Below are 22,770 nucleotides of genomic sequence, written 5' to 3'. Positions count from 1 at the left end.
TGTATTCAACCTTGATTTCGTTGAGGGTTTCATTGCGACATAGAAGTGCTAGGGATTGTGGTTGTTGCGCGTTATGTATGTTTGTTGGGTTAACCGTGGGGTCATGGAGTTTCTTAGCGAGTAGCCCGCATGTGATCTATATGTATCGGTTTTCGACTGGTTTTTCGTTAATTAACCGGACAATTCTCCACATCTTAATTAATCGATGAGGCAAGTCTTTTGTCTTCGTTTCGATTTTATTTTTTTTGAAAAACCAACGCAGCGGCAGCTCCAAATGTTACCTCCTGCAGGGCCGGTACTCTCACAGACAACCGTCTTGGATTCACTTGCCTTGATTCTCAAGCTACATCTCACTCTGGCATACGCCTCCTCCGCCGAGAGCGGTGTGAAGCTTGGATTGGACAGGAAAACAGACGCGGTCTTCAGCGCCCGTGCGCTCCGGAAGAAGAACTCGAGGAAGCCAGCCTCCGCTGGGTCCCCTGTGAACTCACGGAAACTCGTCACCTTGATGCGCGAGAGGAGGTTTCCTTTGGGATCAGACTCCTCCCAGGACTTGAGGGTGAGGTAGTTTCCAGTGGGTTCATCACATCTTTCACTTTTGCTCTGCAAGAATTGGTAGGATCAGACAACACTTGGAAAAGCACCCCTGGAAGCCTCAAACGAATTACGTTGTTGGAGAAATGACGGAACAATACTTCCACGCATGATACTAGCACAAAGTACCAACCAGCCCACCTGACAGAACAACAATTGTGCTCATGCTGTCACCATATATGCAACCTCTTCCGTATATATATAACAAATAAAAAGTGAGGAAGCAGGGTTCGGTCAACCATGCATGGAGGTCTTAAACAGGTGAACAGTTTCGCAGAAATACTGCCCGAGACAAACTTTCATATGTGAGCCATGACAATCAGTTCGTGAGTAATTACTTAATTGGAGACAAGTACCGCATATTGCGCAATTGGTGTAATAGCATCAATTTGGTAGGGGTGGTATACCATACAGACCTCCAAGAAACTCTAGGCAGCAAATGTGCTAGTTTATCATGTGTAATTTGATCGGTTTGAAATAGGCATTACATGCCGTTTGCATTGCACAGCACAAATACTGCTAGCTAGTATGAACACAATGAGAAAAATCTAAAGCAAGAAAATCAAGAAGCAAGGCAATTGAAATCAAAATAATAATAGCAATATAAACTGTGGCACAACAAATCTTTCTTACTCCCTCCGTTCTAAAATACTTGTCATGGTTTTAGGTCTTAACAAACAGATTCTAAAAACCGGACATATGTACAAGACATCGTTGATTTGCGATATATAAAGGGAGCATGTGGCAAGTCAGCTTTTAGAGCATCTACAACCGAGCTCCCCAAACCCCCTCCACCCCCCCCCCCACACACACACATCCCCCTTGAACGGCCGGTGGATGGCCTAATCACTGATCGGTAAAAACGACCCAAACGGGCTCTACGCCCGGGTTGCCAGGGTGCGTCCGCCACGTCAGACTGACAACAGGGACCCACGTGGAAACACACAAAAACCCATTGATCCTATGGATGTGTACTCCGATTAGCGATGAGGGCGGTGGGGCGCATTGTAACACCCACGATGCGGCTATATCTCCCACGTGTTGGAGCACGACTTAGAGGCATAACCGCATAGTAGGCATGTCGCAAGAGGGGTAATCTTTACACATCCCATGTACTGAATAAGAAAGGGACAAAGAGTTGGCTTACAATCGCCACTTCACACACTACATAAATATATCATACATCATCCAGAATACAATTAAGGTCTGACTACGGAACCAAAAAAAGAAAGACAACCCCAAATGCTAGATCCCCGATCGCCCCAACTGGGCTCCTCTACTGATCATACGGAAAAGACACATAGTAACGGCCCGAATCCTCGTCGAACTCCCACTTGAGTTCAGTAGCGTCCCCTGCACTGGCATCATCGGCACCTGCATCTGTTTGGAAGTATCTGTGAGTCACGGGGACTCAGCAATCTCACACCCTTGCGATCAAGACTATTTAAGCTTAAAAGAAGGAAAAGGGTAGTGAGGTGGACTGCAGCAAGCACTAGCATATATGGTGGCTAACTTACGCAAATGAGAGCAAGAAGAGAAGCAAAGCACGGGCGAGAAGCTAATAATGATCAAGAAGTGATCCTGAGGCTACTTACGTTCAAGCATAACACGAGATCGTGTTCTCTTCCCGGACTCCGCCGAAAAGAGACCATCACGGCTACACACGCGGTTGATTCATTTTAATTAAGTGTCAGGTTATCTACAACCGGATATTAACAAATTCCCATCTGCCCATAACCGCGGCCATGGCTTTCGAAAGTTCAAAACCCTGCAGGGGTGTCCCAACTTAGCCCATCACAAGCTCTCACGGTCAACGAAGGATATTCCTTCTCCGAGGAAGACCCGATCAGACTCGGAATCCCGGTTACAAGACATTTCGACAATGGTAAAACAACACCAGCAAAGCCTCCCGATGTGCCGACAAATCCCGATAGGAGCTGCACATATCTCGTTCTTAGGGCACACCGGATGAAATCTACGTACAACTAAAACAAAACCTCAAGTTTCTCCGAGGTGGCGCTGCAAGTGGCTCTGTTTTGGACCAACACTCAGAGGAGCACTGGCCCAGGGGTTTAAAATAAAGATGACCCTTGAGTCCGCGGAACCTAAGGGAAAAAGGCTTAGGTGGCAAATGGTAAAACCAAGGTTGGGCCTTGCTGGAGGAGTTTTATTCAAGGCGAACTGTCAAGGGGTTCCCATAACATCCAACCGCGTAAGGAACACAAAATCAAGGAACATAACACCGGTATGACGGAAACTAGGGCGGCAAGAGTGGAACAAAACACCAGGCATAGGGCCGAGCCTTCCATCCTTTACCAAGTATATAGATGCATTAAAGTAAACAAGATATAATAATGATATCCCAACAAAACCCATGTTCCAACATGTAACAAGTTCCATCTTCGCCTGCAACTAGCAGCGCTACAAGAGGGGCTGAGCAAAGCGGTAACATAGCCAAACAACGGTTGCTAGGAAAGGTGGGTTAAAGGCTTGTCATGGAAATATGGGAGGCATGATATAGCAAGTGGTAGGTATCGCGGCATAGCAATAGAGCGAACAACTAGAAAGCAAAGATAGAAGTGATTTCGAGGGTATGGTCATCTTGCCTGCAAAGTTCTCCGAGTTGACGAAAGCTTGATCCTCGTAAGCGTACTCAACGGGTTCCTCGATAACGTACTCATCTCCCGGCTCTACCCAAGGCAAGAACACAAGCAAAGGAACAACAATCAACCACGGTGCAATGCACAATCAACATGATGCAAAACATGGCATGATATGCGAGATGTGATATGCAATGCATATACGTGCTTCGGAAGGGAAAGATTGAACCAGGCATCAACTTGGCAAACCAAGTGTGCCGCTGGAAAGATGAGTTGATTTCGGTCGAAATCGATATAAAGATCACCGGAATCGGAGGCACGGTTTGCAAATGGCAAGCAAAACAAGAATGGCACAATTCTGCGATTAACAGCACGATGCCATCTAGAATGCAACAAGAAACTAAGTTACTGCACTCCAACATATCAACAAGGCACATGGAACAGATCTACTCAAGATTCTTGACAAAATATGAACACTGAGCTATGGCTAAATCACACGAGAGCAGGTTCAAACAAGCATGACAAAAGTGCAAAAGATATCAGCTTCACAGACTTGGTGAAAATATTAACATGTCAGGAATTAACATCAGGAAGCAATGTTTACAGCAATCAAACAACATGCTACAGGAACAGATCATAGCAAACAAAGGCATGGAATGAATCTACTCAAAACATAGAACAAAAACCCCTTATTGATCAAGAGCCAAAAAGGCACAGAAGATATTATGGCACCCATGTAAACATAGCAAGTTTCGTTAACAGATTCAGACTTAGCAGAAAACTGAGCATGGCAAAAATAGAATAATGAAGGCATCTTTGCGAGCTCGATTCACTCATCACAAGGCATTGCATGACAAGGTAAGCATACCTACAGCAAGAAGACATGATCATGAAGCTAACCAAAGCAAGAACAAGTTTAAAGCATGCTTGGATCAACTACAACAACCATAGCAAAATTGATTAACATGTAAACAATCTGCCAGGAACATTTTATAGCAAAAGTAGAGCAAGATTAAGTCATTCTAGGGCACTCCATAATTTCAAACAGGGGAATGAATAGATAGAGCATAACCATATATCCAAATCATCCTTACTGAAGCAACTCAAATAAAGCATGTATCTCACTGTAGCAACATGGTTACATAGCATCAAAATAACAGCAGACAAAGACTTAGCCAAAATCCCGAGATCCTGAAATCAACAATAACACGAAGGCTACTTTGTATGCTTGTGCTAGTCACCACACAGATCACAAAAATGCATGGCATACACCCCTGGAAATATGGCATGACATAGATCAAAACACATGTAGAGATCATGCCCATATGCAACACACAACAAATGTAGCAAAAATGACAAATCCTCATACTCTGATAAGAATCAGCACCTAACACTTTATAGCACTCTTGCATCAAATATTTGGGAATCAAGATGGACTCAAACAAGCAGGTCACAATGGAATGAAATGAAGAGCACATCATGATGAACATTTTGATATATTGCACGCACGAAACGGAGCATCACACGAGAAGTTACAATAGGTCAAAGTATGCACCAGGATGATAAAGTTTAGGGACTTAAAAGAAATTGGACCTCGCAGAAAGTCAACGCGGGCGGCGGATCTCGCTGGAACCGGGGAAGAAGATGGCCGGAGAGCGGGGGCCGGCGGGGGGGTGCCGGATCCGGGACGGCGCGGTCCCCGGAGGCAGCGGTGCCCATGGGCGACGGCGGGGTGCACTGGAGGGCGCGGGGCGGCGCGGCACAGACGGCGACAGGGTCACCGGCGGGCGGCGCTCGGATCTGGCGGCGGCGAGGCGGATGCAGGCCGGCGGCGGCGACCGGCGGCGAATCGGCGGCGGGGCGTGCGGTCTCTGGGAGGCACCGGCGGCGGAGGAGCGCGCAGGCTCGGGGGGGCCCGTCCCGGCCTGGCGGGCCGGCGGCGCGGGGGCGGCGGACATGCCACATGGCAGGAGGATATTGGCTGGGCGCGGCGGCAGTGGATGTGTCCGGCACCGGCGGACACGTCTGGCAGCGGCAGGGAAGGCTAGACTAGGGTTTCGACGCGGATTTGGACGGGGAGGACATATTTATACCTAGAAGGAGGTGGGAGTGTCCAAATGAGGTGTAGTTTTCGACCACGCGATCATGATCCAACGAGGGAGGACATGTGATAGGTTTGGATGGGTTATTGGGCCACTTTGGAGGGGTGTTAGGCTGCAACACACATGAGGCCTTTCCGGTTCCCCGGCGAACCGTTGGAGTATCAAACGGACCCTAAATGGCACGAAACTTGACATGCGGTCTACCGGTGGTGTACCAAGGCCGCTTGGCAAATCTCGGTCCATTCCGAGAACGTTTAACACCCGCTCACGAAAAGAGGGGCACCGGAGGACGTAGGAGTGTCGGATTGCAAAACGGACAACGGGGAAAAAGCTCGGATGCATGAGATGAACATGTATGCAAATGCGATGCACATGATGACATGATATGGAATGCATGACATTAACAAAATGCAAAACGAAGACAAAACCCAACCATGAGGAATCTCATAACTTGGAGCCGAGAATGGCAAGAGTCGGAGTACAAATATGGCAAGTTACATTCAGGGTGTTACAACACTCCATCACTACGAAAGGATCTCATCCCGAGATCTAGGACTGAAAGAACTCTAGATATTCGGAACGGAGGTGGTCCTCACGTTCCCAGGTGGCTTCTCGGTCAGAATGATGTGACCACTTCACTTTCAGGAATTCAATAGACTTGTTGCGAGTCTTGCGCTCAGTTTCTTCAAGAATAGCAACGGGATGCTCATGATAAGACATGTCTTCTTGGAGATCAATCTCTTCCAAGTTGATGGTGCGGTCAGGAGTCTTGAAGCACTTGCGAAGCTGTGACACGTGAAACACATCGTGCACATTTGCGAAGTTGGATGGAAGCTCAAGTTGATAGGCGAGATCACCTCTTTTGCCAATGATCTTGAAAGGACGCACGTATCTAGGGGCAAGCTTCCCTTTGATACCAAAGTGACGAGTACCTTTCACTGGAGAGATGCGGAGGTAGACATGGTCCCGATCTCGAAAGCCAAGTCACGATGCTTGCTATCATAGTAACTCTTCTGACGCGATTGCGCGGCTTTGAGATTTTTACGGATGACTTTGCACATTTCTTCAGCTTCTGTGATTAAGTCATTGCCAAGAAGTTGGCATTCACCAGTCTCTGACCAATTAAGAGGAGTACGACACTTTCTGCCATAGAGAATCTCGAATGGGGCCTTGCGCGAACTCGCTTGGAAGCTGTAGTTGTAGGAGAACTCGGCATATGGAAGACAATCCTCCCCTTCATACAGAAAGAAATGACACAAGCCCTGAGCATATCTTCAAGAATTTGATTTACTCGCTCGACTTGTCCACTAGTTTGAGGATGGAAGGCTGTGCTGAAGCGAATGTTGGTGCCCATGGCCTTCTGGAAGGAGTCCCAGAACTTAGAAGTAAAGATGCTTCCACGATCTGAAGATATCAACTGCGGAATGCCGTGCAAGGAGACAATCCTGGAGGTATATAGCTCTGCCAACTGAGCTGCTGTGGTAGATTCTTTGATAGGAAGAAAATGAGCCACTTTTGTAAGCTTGTCGATGACAACAAAGATAGCATCATTTCCACGCTTGGACTTGGGAAAACCAGTCACGAAGTCCATCTCAATATGGTCAAACTTCCATTCTGGAATGGCAAGAGGTTGGAGGAGACCAGCTGGCCGTTGGTGTTCTGCTTTCACTCTTCTGCAGACATCACATTCATTCACGAACTGAGAAATTTCTTGCTTCATTCGAGTCCACCAATACGACTGCTTGAGGCAAGGTTGTCAGAATCGCGATTCTGTTATACGATTCTACGACTTTACGATCCAAACTAATCCCTCTGATTCTACGATTTTAGTTAATAGAATCTACGTTTTTACGATCCTGATAGTGAAGATTCCACGATTTGCGATCCTACCATCAGAGCTCCGATCCAATTCAAAATCGCGATTCTGACAACCTTGGCTTGAGGTCATGGTACATCTTTGTACTTCCAGGATGAATGGATAGGAGGGAATTGTGAGCCTCGTTCATAATGATTTTACGTAGATCACCCTTAGGAACCACAATTCGGTCCTCGAAGAATAGAGTATCTTTGTCATCAAGGCGATAGCACTTGTACTTGGGTTGGCTCTTGGCGATCCCATTTTTCACCTTCTTCACCATGGCATCAAGAAGTTGTGCCTCACGAATTTGATCTTCCAAAGTAGGAGAGAATTGGAGGTTGGCAAGGAAGCCTTGAGGAACAACTTGGAGATTTAGTTTGCGAAAAGCTTCACAAAGGTCCGGTTGGAAGGGCTTGAGAATTAAGCTGTTGCAGTAAGCCTTCCTGCTCAAAGCATCTGCAACGACATTGGCCTTGCCTGGAGTATATTCAATGCTCGGATTATACTCTTGAATCATCTCGACCCAACGAGTCTGCCTAAGGTTGAGGTTGGGCTGAGTGAAGATGTACTTGAGGCTCTTAAGTGAAGATGTCCACTTTCCTTCCCAACAAGAGATTTCTCCATGTTAGTAGAGCATGGACAATTGCCGCCAACTCGAGGTCATGAGCGGGGTAGTTATTTTCGTTGGGCTTCAACTGGCAAGAGGTATAGACCACAACTTTCTTCTCTTGCATTAACACAACACCGAGACCTTGTAGGAAAGCATCACAGAAAACTTCGAATGGTTTGGATTCATCACGAGGAGTCAAAACAGGAGCTGTGACTAGCTTCTCTTTCAGGGTATTGAAAGCCACGTCACACTCAGGCGTCCAGACATACTTGACATGCTTCTGGAGGAGGTTGGAAAGCGGCTTTGCAATCTTAGAGAAATTCTCAACGAATCTTCGACAATAGCTCACAAGCCCAAGAAAGCTGCGGAGCTTCTTGACATTCTGAGGCGGTTCCCAATTCACAATTACAGACACCTTCTCAGAATTAACAATTATGCCCTTGGCGGAGATGATATGGCCAAGGTAGAGAACCTCATCGAGCCAAAACTCACACTTTGAAAACTTCGCATAGAATTGATGCTCTTTGAGTTTGTCCAGCACCAATCTCAAATGTTTGGCATGATCCTCCTTGTTCTTGGGAAAGACCAAAATATCATCGAGATACACCAAGACGAAATCATTTGTGTAAGGGTTGAAGATGAAGTTCATCATGCGAGAGAATGTTGGAGGAGCATTGACAAGACCGAAAGACATGATAGTATATTCATAAGAACCATAGCTTGTCCTGAATGTTGTCTTGGGTATATCTTGTTCACGAATGCGAATCTGATGATAACCCATACGGAGGTCAAGCTTGGAGAATACTTGAGCACCTTTAAGTTGCTCGAAAAGCTCATTGATGTTGGGAAGTGGGTACTTGTTCTTTATTGTCTTCTTGTTCAATGGGCGGTAGTCGACACAAAGTTGGTCCGTGCCATCCTTCTTCTAGACAAAAAGAACACCACAACCCCATGGAGATGAACTCGGTCTGATCAGACCCAGACGCTCTTGTTCATCGAGCGGTTTCTTCAATACCTTCAATTCCTTTCGTCCAAGATTGTAAGGATGTTTGCGAACAGGTTCCGTCCCAAGCTCAAGATCAATGACGAATTCAAATGGCCGGTGAGGAGGCATTCCTGGAAGCTCTTCTGGAAAGACGTCTTGATATTCACAGACGACTGGAATCTGAGAGATGGCATCCAACTCGCCCTTCTCATTGAGATAAAACAGTCGAATGGTATCATCATGAGCGGCATAGATGATCACATCCTCAGACGAGTGTGTCAATTGAATCTGCCTGGCAGCACAATCAAGCTGAGCCTTGTGCTTAGAAATCCAATCCATGCTGAGAATTAGATCAATATCCGAGTCACCAGGAACAATAGGAGAAGACAGAAACTTATAGTCGCCCATCTCGATAGACACGTCTGGGATGCAATTGTTAGATGTCATTTGCTTCCCCGGGGACACAATCTTCAACAGGAAAGGAATCTTTTCGGTCACAAACTCATGCTTGGCAACAAAAGGTCTTGAAATGAAAGAAAGCGATGCACCAGTGTCAAACAATACTTTTGCAGGAAAAGAGTTAACTAGAAAGTTACCCATGATCACTTCTGAAGAGTCCTATGCCTGAGCTGCGTTCATCATGTTGACCTTTGCAAACTTGGAATTATGCTTGACCACTGCATTGCTGGCAGATCTCACAGGAGGAGGAGGCGGAAGGCGCCTTTGGTTGAAGCATTTGTTTGCATAGTGACCTTTCTACTGACACTTGTTGCAAGTGAAGGAAATATGCCCTAGAGGCAATAATAAAGTTATTATTTATTTCCTTATATCATGATAAATGTTTATTATTCATGCTAGAATTGTATTAACTGGAAACATAATACATGTGTGAATACATAGACAAACAGAGTGTCACTAGTATGCCTCTACTTGACTAGCTTGTTAATCAAAGATGGTTATGTTTCCTAACCATAGACATGAGTTGTCATTTGATTAACGGGATCACATCATTAGGAGAATGATATGATTGACTTGACCCATTCCGTTAGCTTAGCACTTGATCGTTTAGTTTGTTGCTATTGATTTCTTCATAACTTATACATGTTCCTATGACTATGAGATTATGGAACTCCCGTTTACCGGAGGAACACTTTGTGTGCTACCAAACGTCACAACGTAACTGGGTGATTATAAAGGTGCTCTACAGGTGTCTCCAAAGGTACTTGTTGGGTTGGCGTATTTTGAGATTAGGATTTGTCACTCCGATTGTCGGAGAGGTATCTCTGGGCCCTCTCGGTAATACACATCACTTAAGCCTTGCAAGCAATGCAACTAAATGAGTTAGTTGAGGAATGATGTATTACAGAACGAGTAAAGAGACTTGCCGGTAACGAGATTGAACTAGGTATTGAGATACCGACGATCGAATCTCGGGCAAGTAACATACCGATGACAAAGGGAACAACGTATGTTGTTATGCGGTCTGACCGATAGAGATCTTTGTAGAATATGTAGGAGCCAATATGGGCATCCAGGTCCCTCTATTGGTTATTGACCAGAGAGGTGTCTCGGTCATGTCTACATAGTTCTCGAACCCGTAGGGTCCGCACGCTTAAACGTTCGTTGACGATATAGTACTATATGAGTTATGTATGTTGGTGATCGAATGTTGTTCGGAGTTAGGGATGAGATCACGGACATGACGAGGAACTCCGGAATGGTCCGGAGATAAAGTTTGATATATGGGATAATAGTGTTTGGTCACCGGAAGGGTTCCGGAATTCACCGGAAGGGGTTCCGGATGTTTCCCGAAATGTTTGGGTACGAGGACACTTTATTTGGGCCAAAGGGGAAAGCCCACAGGTTTTTGGAAAGCGCAAAAGGAAGTTTTGCGGAGTCCAGGGGCCAGACGCCAGGGTCCCTGGCATCTGGGTCCAGACGCCGGGAACCCTGGCGTCTGGCCCTGGAGTCCGAGAAGGACTCTTGCCTTTCGGGTGAAACCGACTTTGTGGAGGCTTTTACTCCAAGTTTCGACCCCAATGCTCAACATATAAATAGAGGGGTAGGGCTAGCACCCAAGACACATCAAGAAAAACCAAGCCGTGTGCCGGCAATCCCGTCCCCTCTAGTTTATCCTCCGTCATAGTTTTCGTAGTGCTTAGGTGAAGCCCTGCGGAGATTGTTCTTCACCAACACCGTCACCACGCCGTCGTGCTGCCGGAACTCATCTACTACTTCGCCCCTCTTGCTGGATCGAGAAGGCGAGGACGTCACCGAGCCGAACGTGTGCAGCACTCGGAGGTGTCGTGCTTTCGGTACTTGGGTCGGTTGGATGTGAAGACGTACGACTACATCAACCGCGTTGATATAACGCTTCCACGAACGATCTACGAGGGTACGTAGACAACACTCTCCCCTCTCGTTGCTATGCATCACCATGATCCTGCGTGTGCGTAGGAAAATTTTTGAAATTACTATGTTCCCCAACAGCGGCATCCGAGCCATGCGTAGATGTCATATGCACGAGTAGAACACAAGTGAGTTGTGGGCGATATAAGTCATACTGCTTACCAGCATGTCATACTTTGGTTCGGCGGTATTGTTGGATGAAGCGGCCCAGACCGACATTACACGTACGCTTACGCGAGACTGGTTCTACCGACGTGCTTTGCACACAGGTGGCTAGCAGGTGTCAGTTTCTCCAACTTTAGTTGAACCAAGTGTGGCTACGCCCAGTCCTTGCAAAGGTTAAAAAAGCACCAACTTGACGAACTATCGTTGTGGTTTTGATGCGTAGGTAAGAACGGTTCTTGCTAAGCCCAGTAGCAGCCACGTAAAATTTGCAACAACAAAGTAGAGGACGTCTAACTTGTTTTTGCAGGGCATGTTGTGATGTGATATGGTCAAGACGTGATGAGATATAAGTTGTTGTATGAGATGATCATGTTTTGTTGAAGTTATCGGCAATTGGCAGAAGCCTTATGGTTGTCTCTTTATTGCATAAGATGCAAGTGCCAAATAATTGCTTTACTTTATCGCTATGCGATAGCAATAGTTGCAAGAGTAATAGTTGGCGAGACGACCATGTGACGACACATTGATATAGATCAAGATGATGGAGATCATGGTGTCATGCCGGTGACGATAGATATCATGACAGTACTTTGGAGATGGAGATCAAAGGCGCAAGATGATCATGGCCATATCATGTCACATATTTTGATTGCATGTGATGTTTATCTTTTATGCATCTTATCTTGCTTTGATTGACGGTAGCATTATAAGATGATCTCTCACTAAATTTCAAGATAAAAAGTGTTCTCCCTGAGTATGCACCGTTGCCAAAGTTCGTCGTGCCCAGACACCACGTGATGATCGGGTGTGATAAGCTCTACGTCCATCTACAACGGGTGCAAGCCAGTTTTGCACACGCAGAATACTCAGGTTAAACTTGACGAGCCTAGCATATGCAGATATGGCCTCGGAACACTGAGACCGAAAGGTCGAGCGTGAATCATATAGTAGATATGATCAACATAGTGATGTTCACCATTGAAAACTACTCCATTTCACGTGATGATCGGTTATGGTTTAGTTGATTTGGATCATGTGATCACTTAGAAGATTAGAGGGATGTCTTTCTAAGTGGGAGTTCTCAAGTAATATGATTAATTGAACTTAAATTTATCATGAACTTAGTCCTGGTAGTATTAGCATATCTATGTTGTAGATCAATAGCTCGCGTTTAGCTCCCCTATTTTATTTTTGATATGTTCCTAGAGAAAACTAAGTTGAAAGATGTTAGTAGCAATGATGCGGATTGGATCCGTGATCTGAGGTTTATCCTCATTGCTGCACAGAAGAATTATGTCCTTGATGCACCGCTAGGTGACAAACCTATTGCAGGAGTAGATGTAGATGTTATGAACGTTTGGCTAGCTCAATATGATGACTACTTGATAGTTTAGTGCACCATGCTTAAACGGCTTAGAATCGGGACTTCAAAGACGTTTTGAACGTCATGGACCATATGAGATGTTCTGGGAGTTGAAGTTAATATTTCAAGCTAATACCCGAGTTGAGAGATATGAAGTCTCCAACAAGTTCTATAGCTAAAATATGGAGGAGAATAGCTCAAGCAGTGAGCATGTGCTCAGATTGTCTGGGTAATACAATCGCTTGAATCAAGTGGGAGTTAATCTTCCAGATAAAATAGTGATTGACAGAATTCTCTAGTCACCATCACCAAGTTAGTAGAACTTCGTGATGAACTATAATATGCAAGGGATAACGGAAACGATTCCTAAGCTCTTCGTGATGCTGAAATCGACGAAGGTAGAAATCAAGAAATGCATCAAGTGTTGATGGTAAACAAAACCACTAGTTTCAAGTAAAGGGACAAAGGGAAGAAAAGGGAACTTCAAGAAGAACGGCAAGCAAGTTGCTGCTCAAGTGAAAAACCCAAGTCTGGACCTAAGCCTGAAACTGAGTGCTTCTACTGCAAAGGGACTGGTCACTGGAAGCGGAACTACCCCAAGTAATTGGCGGATAAGGATGGCAAAGTGAACATAGGTATATTTGATATACATGTTATTGATGTGTACATTACTAGTGTTTATAGCAACCCCTCAGTATTTGATACTAGTTTAGTTGCTAAGAATAGTAACTCGAAACGGGAGTTGCAGAATGACCAGAGACTAGTTAAGGGTGAAGTGACAATGTGTATCGGAAATGGTTCTAAGATTGATATGATAATCATCGCACACTCCCTATACTTTCGGGATTAGTGTTAAACCTAAAATAAATGTTATTTAGTGTTTGCGTTGAGCATGAATATGATTGGATCATGTTTATTGCAATACGGTTATTCATGTAAGTTAGAGAATAATTGTTGTTCTGTTTACATGAATAAAACCTTCTATGGTCATACATCCAATGAAAATGGTTTGTTGGATCTCGATCGTCGTGATACACATTTTCATAATATTGAAGCCAAAAGATGCAAAGTTAATAATGATAGTGCAACTTATTTGTGGCAATGCCGTTTAGGTCATATTGGTGTAAAGCGCATGAAGAAATTCCATGCTGATGGGCTTTTGGAATCACTTGATTATGAATCAGTTGATGCTTGCGAACCATGCCTCATGGGCAAGATGACTAAGACTCCGTTCTACGGAACAATGGAGCGAGCAAAAGATTTGTTGGAAATCATACATACTGATGTATGTGGTCCGATGAATATTGAGGCTCGCGGCAGGTATCATTATTTTCTGATCTTCACAGATGATTTGAGCAGATATGAGTATATCCACTTGATGAAACACAAGTCTGAAACATTTGAAAAGTTCAAAGAATTTCAGAGTGAAGTGAAGAATCATCGTAACAAAATAAAAGTTTCTACGATATGATCGCAGAAGTAAAATATTTGAGTTACGAGTTTGGCCTTCAGTTAAAACAATGTGAAATAGTTTCACTACTCATGCCACCTGGAACACCACAGTGCAATGGTGTGTCTGAACATCGTAACCGTACTTTATTAGATTTGGTGCGATCTATGACATCTCTTACTGATTTACCGCTATCGTTTTGGGGTTATGCATTAGAGACAGCTACATTCACGTTAAATAGGGCACCATCTAAATCCATTGAGACGACACCGTATGAACTATGGTTTGGCAAGAAACCTAGGCTGTCGTTTCTTAAAGTTTGAGGTTGCAATGCTTATGTGAAAAAGTTTCAACCTGATAAGCTCAAACCCAAATCGGAGAAGTGCGTCATCATAGGATACCCAAAAGAAAATGTTGGGTACACCTTCTATCATAGATACAAAGGCAAGTTATTCATTGCTGAGAATGGATCCTTTCAAGAGAAGGAGTTTCTCTCGAAAGAAGTGAGTGGGGGGAAAGTAGAACTTGATGAGGTAACTGTACCTGCTCCCTTATTGGAAAGTAGTTCATCACCGAAATCTGTTTCTGTGACTACTACACCAATTAGTGAGGAAGCTAATGATGATGATCATGTAACTTCAGATCAAGTTACTACCAAACCTCGTAGGTAAAACAGAGTGAGATCTGCACCATAGTGGTACGGTAATCCTGTTCTGGAGGTCATGCTACTTGACCATGACAAACCTACGAACTATGAGGAAGCGATGATGAGCCTAGATTCCGCGAAATGGCTTGAGGCCATGAAATCTGAGATGAGATCCATGTATGAGAACAAAGTATGGACTTTGATTGACTTGCCCATTGATCGGCGAGCCATTGAGATTAAATGGATCTTCAAGAGGAAGACGGATGCTGATAGTAGTGTTACTATCTACAAAGCTAGAATTGTCGCAGAAAGGCTTTCGACAAGTTCAAGGTGTTGACTATGATGAGAGTTTCTCACTCGTATCTATGCTTAAGTCTATCCGAATCATGTTAGCAATTGCCACATTTTATGAAATCTGGCAAATGGATAAACAAAACTGCATTCCTTAATGGATTTATTAAAGAAGAGTTGTATATGATGCAACCAGAAGGTTTTGTCAATCCTAGAGGTGCTAACAAAATATGCAAGCTCCAGCGATCCATCTTTGGACTGGTGCAAGCATCTTGGAGTTGGAATATACGCTTTGATAAGTTGATCAAAGCATATAGTTTTATACAGACTTGCGGTGAAGCCTGTATTTACAAGAAAGTGAGTGGGAGCACTACATCATTTCTGATAAGTATATGTGAATGACATATTGTTGATCGGAGATAATGTAGAATTATTCTGCAAAGCATAAAGGAGTGTTTGAAAGGAGTTCTTCAAAGAAAGACCTCGGTGAAGCTGCTTACATATTGAGCATCAAGATCTATAGAGATAGATCAAGACGCTTGATAAGTTTTTCAATGAGTACATACCTTGACAAGATTTTGAAGTAGTTCAAAATGGAACAGTCAAAGAAAGAGTTCTTGCCTGTGTTACAAGGTGTGAAACTGAGTAAGACTCAAAGCCCGACCACGGCAGAAGATAGAAAGAGAATGAAAGTCATTCCCTATGCCTTGGCCATAGGTTCTATAAAATATGCCATCCTGTGTACCAGATCTATTGTATACCCTACACTGTTTTTGGCAAGGGGGTACAATAGTGATCTATGAGTAGATCACTGGACAGCGGTCAAAATTATCCTTAGTGGAATAAGGATATTTTTCTCGATTATGGAGGTGACAAAAAGGTTCGTCGTAAAGGGTTACGTCGATGCAAATTTTGACACTGATCCAGATGACTCTAAATCTCAATCTGGATACATATTGAAAGTGGGAGCAATTAGCTAGAGTAGCTCCGTGCAGAGCATTGTTGACATAGAAATTTGCAAAAATACTTACGGATCTGAATGTGGCAGACCCGTTGACTAAACTTCTCTCACAAGCAAAACATGATCACATCGTAGTACTCTTTGGGTGTTAATCACATAACGATGTGAACTAGATTATTGACTCTAGTAAACCCTTTGGGTGTTGGTCACATGTCGATGTGAACTATGGGTGTTAATCACATGGTGATGTGAACTATTGGTATTAAATCACATGGCGATGTGAACTAGATTATTGACTCTAGTGAAAGTGGGAGACTGAAGGAAATATGCCCTAGAGGCAATAATAAAGTTATTATTTATTTCCTTATATCATGATAAATGTTTATTATTCATGCTAGAATTTATTAACCGGAAACATAATACATGTGTGAATACATAGACAAACAGAGTGTCACTAGTATGCCTCTACTTGACTAGCTCGTTAATCAAAGATGGTTATGTTTCCTAACCATAGACATGAGTTGTCATTTGATTAACGGGATCACATCATTAGGAGAATGATATGATTGACTTGACCCATTCTGTTAGCTTAGCACTTGATCGTTTAGTTTGTTGCTATTGCTTTCTTCATAACTTATACATGTTCCTATGACTATGAGATTATGCAACTCCCGTTTACCGGAGGAACACTTTGTGTGCTACCAAACGTCACAACATAACTGGGTGACTATAAAGGTGCTCTACAGGTGTCACCAAAGGTACTTGTTGGGTTGGCGTATTTTGAGATTAGGATTTGTCACTCCGATTGTCGGAGAGGTATCTCTGGGCCCTCTCGGTAATACACATCACTTAAGCCTTGCAAGCAATGCAACTAAATGAGTTAGTTGCGGAATGATGTATTACGGAACGAGTAAAGAGACTTGCCGGTAACGAGATTGAACTAGGTATTGATATACCGATGATCGAATCTCGGGCAAGTAACATACCGATGACAAAGGGAACAACGTATGTTGTTATGCGGTCTGACCGATAGAGATCTTCGTAGAATATGTAGGAGCCAATATGGGCATCCAGGTCCCGCTATTGGTTATTGACCAGAGAGGTGTCTCGGTCATGTCTACATAGTTCTCGAACCCGTAGGGTCCGCACGCTTAAACGTTCGTTGACGATATAGTACTATATGAGTTATGTATGTTGGTGACCAAATGTTGTTCGGAGTCCGGGATGAGATCACGGACATGACGAGGAACTCCGGAATGGTCCGGAGATAAAGTTTGATATATGGGATAATAGTGTTTGGTCACCGGAAGGGTTCCGGAATTCACCGGAAGGGGTTCCGGATGTTTCCCGAAATGTTTGGGTACGAGAACACTTTATTTGGGCCAAAGGGGAAAGCCCACAGGTTTTTGGAAAGCGCAAAAGGAAGTTTTGCGGAGTCCAGGGGCCAGACGCCAGGGTCCCTGGCGTCTGGGTCCAGACGCCGGGAACCCTGGCGTCTGGCCCTGGAGTCCGAGAAGGACTCTTGCGTTTCGGGTGAAACCGACTTTGTGGAGGCTTTTACTCCAAGTTTCGACACCAATGCTCAACATATAAATAGAGGGGTAGGGCTAGCACCCAAAACACATCAAGAAAAACCAAGCCGTGTGCCGGCAATCCCGTCCCCTCTAGTTTATCCTCCGTCATAGTTTTCATAGTGCTTAGGTGAAGCCCTGCGGAGATTGTTCTTCACCAACACCGTCACCACGCCGTCGTGCTGCCGGAACTCATCTACTACTTCGCCCCTCTTGCTGGATCGAGAAGGCGAGGACGTCACCGAGCCGAACGTGTGCAGAACTCGGAGGTGTCGTGCTTTCGGTACTTGGGTCGGTTGGATGTGAAGACGTACGACTACATCAACCGCGTTGATATAACGCTTCCACGAACGATCTACGAGGGTACGTAGACAACACTCTCCCCTCTCGTTGCTATGCATCACCATGATCCTGCGTGTGCGTAGGAATTTTTTTGAAATTACTACGTTCTCCAACAGCAAGTAACCTCTGAGAGCGGACGGTGATAAGGAGCACTTGACCTTGGAGCATGAGACGGAGCTTTGTTCTGATAGCCTGGGTTAGGTGGGTGGGAAGATCCATTGCCACCTTTACTCTTCTACTGGTAAGACTGATGAAATAGAAGAGGAGGAGACAACCAGAACTTCTGTTGCTTAGCTGCCACTTGAGTTGAAGAAGAATATGGAGTTGCATCCCTGACTCTCTTCTTAGAAGCATCGCACATGAGCTGAGCGGCTTCTTGCTTTAGTGCCATGTTTTAGAATTCATCATACTTGGTCAGCTCAAAAAGTAGGAGAGCTAGTTGCAGATCTTCTCTGAGGCCACATCATGCTCTTCTTGTCAGGGACGTCTTGTTTAGCGAAGCGAGCGAGCCTCTGAAACAGGATGTTGTATTGGTAAACAGACATGCTGCCTTGCTTGAGATTGTGGAACTCCTCACGCTTACTCTCAGCAACACTTTGAGGAATGTGGTGAGCTTTGATGTCTCGGCGGAAATCATCCCAGGTAATCACACGACCTCCTCTGGAATCTTTGTATTGTTGATACCACTCAGCAACTTGGTCTTTGAGTTGGAACGAAGCAAACTTGACAAAGTCCTCAAGCCTGACATTACTACACTCAAAATGTTTGCAGATATCCACGAGCCAGTCGTCGGCGTCTGTGGCCTCGACACAGTTACTGAAGGACTTCAGCTGGTTTGCGAGGAACTGATTGAGGGTAGCAAACTGAGCTTGATTGTTGCCTTGGCATTGATTTCCTTGGTTGCGCTCTTGCAAGAGTTGCAAACGCATCTGAGTGTTGGCGTTGGTGGCGGCCATGACAGCTTGCCATGCCTCCAGAGGTGGAGGTGGTGGCGGAGGTTCCGGATTCTGACGCGTTGGAGGAGCCATCCTGAAGAGGTTTACATCCGTTAGCATCTTGAAAGACATATATTCAAGCTGAATCAATGGATCGAAATTGCAACATATAGCCTTAACATTCGAACAAGAATGAACGAATGAATTCCAAAGTAAATCATCACACTTCCATAAGTTGAGAAGCCACTTAGATAAAGGTAGATGAATAAGGCAACAAGGTACGGATATGAACAAATAAGTGGTAAGGATTACCCAATCACAAACCAAATATATGCGGGAAGAAAATACTAGAGCTACATGAATTCCCACCTAAAACTCCCGAAACTTTCTAGTTATGCAATCAGGTGTTGGGGATACAGGGGAAGCATAATATCTCACCCAAAACTAGCAAATCCTACATCCAGTTGTATCCATCCTTCAACACATAACCAAGAAACCTTCGGAAATCATTTACCTCAACCTTCGAAAAGCATCTGTTATACGAGTTATGGCAATACTCCCAAACTCCCGCCCCAGTACTGGGTGGCGTCGAGGTTATCTCACCAACAACTACATAAAGGAGATTTTCGATGTCGGCGAACTCAGGTATTCCAGAATTGCAATGATAAAATTGTGACAACAACACCTCGAAGCTCAACTCCCTGGGACACTGCCACAACCCCTAAATGTCAGGAGGCACCAAGAACAATGTTCTCGTCACAAAACCATCGACACGATTCCAAGATACCCGCGTGATCCTAAAATTTTTTTAGTGAAATTTGAGGAGAGAAGAGTCAAAACTCTACGTCGGGAGGCCTCACCAGGGCGACGAAGGGACTGAGGAGTAAAAAGAATCCTACTCTCCTATATATATAATCCTAAGACTCAAAACATTTGTTCTAGACTCAACAACGTTAGCGATTCGATCAAGCAGGGGGCTCCTAAGTCGGGGAAGGCTCTGATTACCAACTTGTAACACCCACAATGTGGCTATATCTCCCACGTGTCGAAGCACGACTTAGAGGCATAACCGCATAGTAGGCATGTCGCAAGAAGGGTAATCTTTACACATCCCATGTATTGAATAAGAAAGGGATAAAGAGTTGGCTTACAATCACCACTTCACACAATACATAAATATAGCATACATCATCCAGAATACAATCAAGGTCTGACTACGGAACCAAAAAAAGAAAGACAACCCCAAATGCTAGATCCACGATCGCCGCAACTGGGCTCCTCTACTGATCATACGGAAAAGACACATAGTAACGGCCCGAATCCTCGTCGAACTCCCACTTGAGTTCGGTAGCACCCCCTGCACTGGCATCATCGGCACCTGCATCTGTTTGGAAGTATCTGTGAGTCGCGGGGACTCAGCAATCTCACACCCTCGCGATCAAGACTATTTAAGCTTAAAGGAAGGAAAAGGGTAGTGAGGTGGCACTACTAGGGAAAACCTTATACAAAGAATCTTAGCAGCAGCGCGGTTTAAAAACAAACGCTACTGCTAATTAGCAGTAGAGAGCTTGAGAAAACCGCGCTACTAATAACCTGATAGTAGTAGCGTGGGTTTTTACCCCTCGCTACTACTAAGTTATTTCCACCGTGCCTCCCGGGACCAGCCGTAGTAGTAGCGCGGGTTGTAAAACCTACGCTACTACTACGTGGATAGCCATAGCGCAGGTCAGACACCCGCGCTACTACTAGTCTCCCACGCCACCCACCCCCGCCGGATACACTCCCACCCGCAATCGTCCCACACCACTCAACCCATGTCTGTCTAAAAAAATCCACCAATGCTCGATCCAGATCCCCTCCGCCTCCATCCCCCGCTGGGTGCACCACGCCGGCGGCCGCATGGCCGCCGCTCCCCGTCTCGCGCCGCTGCCCTCCCCTCCCCCCCAGCCCAGCAAGCTCGCCGACGAATCTCGTATCCATCATATCGCCATCACCGGCCGCATCCCGTCCCAGCCCACCTGCCCGCCGATGTCCTTCTCCTTGTTCCCATGGCTGTTCCGCCGCCGAGCCGGCGGCAGCAGCGAAACCGGCCCAAGCAAACCCTCCGCCGCGGAGGGGGAGGAGGAGGACACGAAGGAGCTCGGCGTCACGCCGCAGCTCCTTGACTTCCTCCGGACACTCTCCCCCGACGCCTTCAAGTCCTTCCCCTCCAGCTCCACCAAGGCACCCCCTCCTTCCTCCCTTCTCGATTCCGCTCCCCTGCTAGTTCCCTCTCGATTACTGGCGGTGCTATGCTTTGTCGCAGGAGGATCCGCGGAGTCGGCGGCCGAGCTCTCGGACTGGCAGCAGCGGCACGTCGTCCTCGTGCTCGCCAGAGCCAAGGTAGGTCTCCCGCGGATCTCGTCCTCCGCTTCGGCCAAGACAGAGATGGCTCTCAGGTCTCAAACTGTAATTTGTGATCCCTGCAGGAACTCGCTAAGGTCCGCTATGATCTGTGCCCACGCCACATGAAGGACAAGCAGTTCTGGACATACATCTTGTCGTAAGCTCTTGCCTCGTTAGCTTTCACCCATGTGTGAGTGCATTGTTCCAGTCCAAGTGCTCAATTAGCTTCATGCTGGTCTTGATTTTGTGAATCTTCAGTTAGGAATTCTAGTCCATGGTGCTCCTTAATACCCAACAAACTATATTTGTACCTAAACATGATCGTCCCAGTTGCGTGTGTACCGTTGTGCTGTTTTGTATATATAATAAACATCCAGCAAAAGGGATTGGCATCTAAAGATGAGAAATTATGTCAAATGTGAGTACCTGTTTTTGTAAAAGCTCAGCAAAAAGGGGACATCATCATGTAAAGCATGGTCTCTGTTTGCTGAACAACTATCCATGAGGTGTAATATAGGTAAGGTGCTGGTCCTAATATAAGTAATAACAAACCATGGCTAGTGATAATTCCTCTGTTGTTCGATCCTTTATATATGCAAAAGAATACACACATGTCTGTTCCAGATATGGCCAAAGTTGTAAACACTAGATAATCCATCAGGTGGGCTTTTGATGCCATCCTGCAGCACGCGTTGTTGGGTTTGACTCTAGCCAATTTCATTTTCAGGTAGGTTGGTGGGTGGGATATGCTAATGACACCGATGACTCAATCCGGAGGATTGTGCGGATAAACCCTGGTGTCGGGAGATACGTCGCCAAGAGCTACAGCCCAAGGTCCGGTTTCTCCGTTCTCTTAAGTTCGGTTGATGCAAAATTGAACATGCAATTTTTTAGCCTAATTTATCACAAGTGAGGAGCAGTGAATTCTATAGTCCATTAGCTACGGTTGATCGGCAACTGCATAAGCTTCTATTTCTACTTCTGAATTTTGAATGATTGTATGAGCAAATGAGTGCTACAAATGTACAGTTTTGTTGGTTTAGGCAAACACCTCACAGTACTCAAAAGTACAGTTTTGTAGAAACCATAGTATTCTGATTGAGCTAGTAAGATTTAGTTTATGTAAGTTTAGTAGATGAACTAGTAGGATCCTTCTGCTGAACTGCTACTAGTAGGACGGCTTGCGATTAGATTAGTCTAGTCTATGCAGCAGGTGCACGCTCTGAGCTCGCTCGCAAGGTGTTTGCAACAATGCCTCTAGGAATGTTGAAATGTCAATTTGTTCAATCAATGTAGAATTCTGTGTTCCACAGGATACAAAGGAGCCTATGGACCTTAAACTTTGCTCATTAAATTGAAAAGAAAACATTGTACTATTCATACACAAACAAAACATCTATGGGTGGGGATGTTGGCATTGCGCAATTAAATTGAAAAAGAAAATGCTCTGATCAGATTAGCATATACGGTGTGCTTCATGCATCCAAGAGACCAAGACGTCTT

General features: G+C 45.1%; 1 pseudogene; it reads left to right on the top strand.

The window, feature by feature from the left end:
• Positions 1-20,910: 20,910 nt before the first annotated feature.
• LOC125534937 (uncharacterized) lies at positions 20,911-21,428 on the top strand (annotated as a pseudogene).
• Positions 21,429-22,770: the final 1,342 nt, after the last annotated feature.

The sequence above is a fragment of the Triticum urartu genome, chromosome 2A (genome assembly GCF_056163025.1).
Source record: "Triticum urartu cultivar PI428250 chromosome 2A, HENAU_Tu73, whole genome shotgun sequence".
Classification (NCBI taxonomy): Eukaryota; Viridiplantae; Streptophyta; class Magnoliopsida; order Poales; family Poaceae; genus Triticum; species Triticum urartu.
The sequence above is the reverse complement of the archived record's forward strand: the minus strand, read 5'-3'. Positions and strand labels throughout refer to the sequence as shown.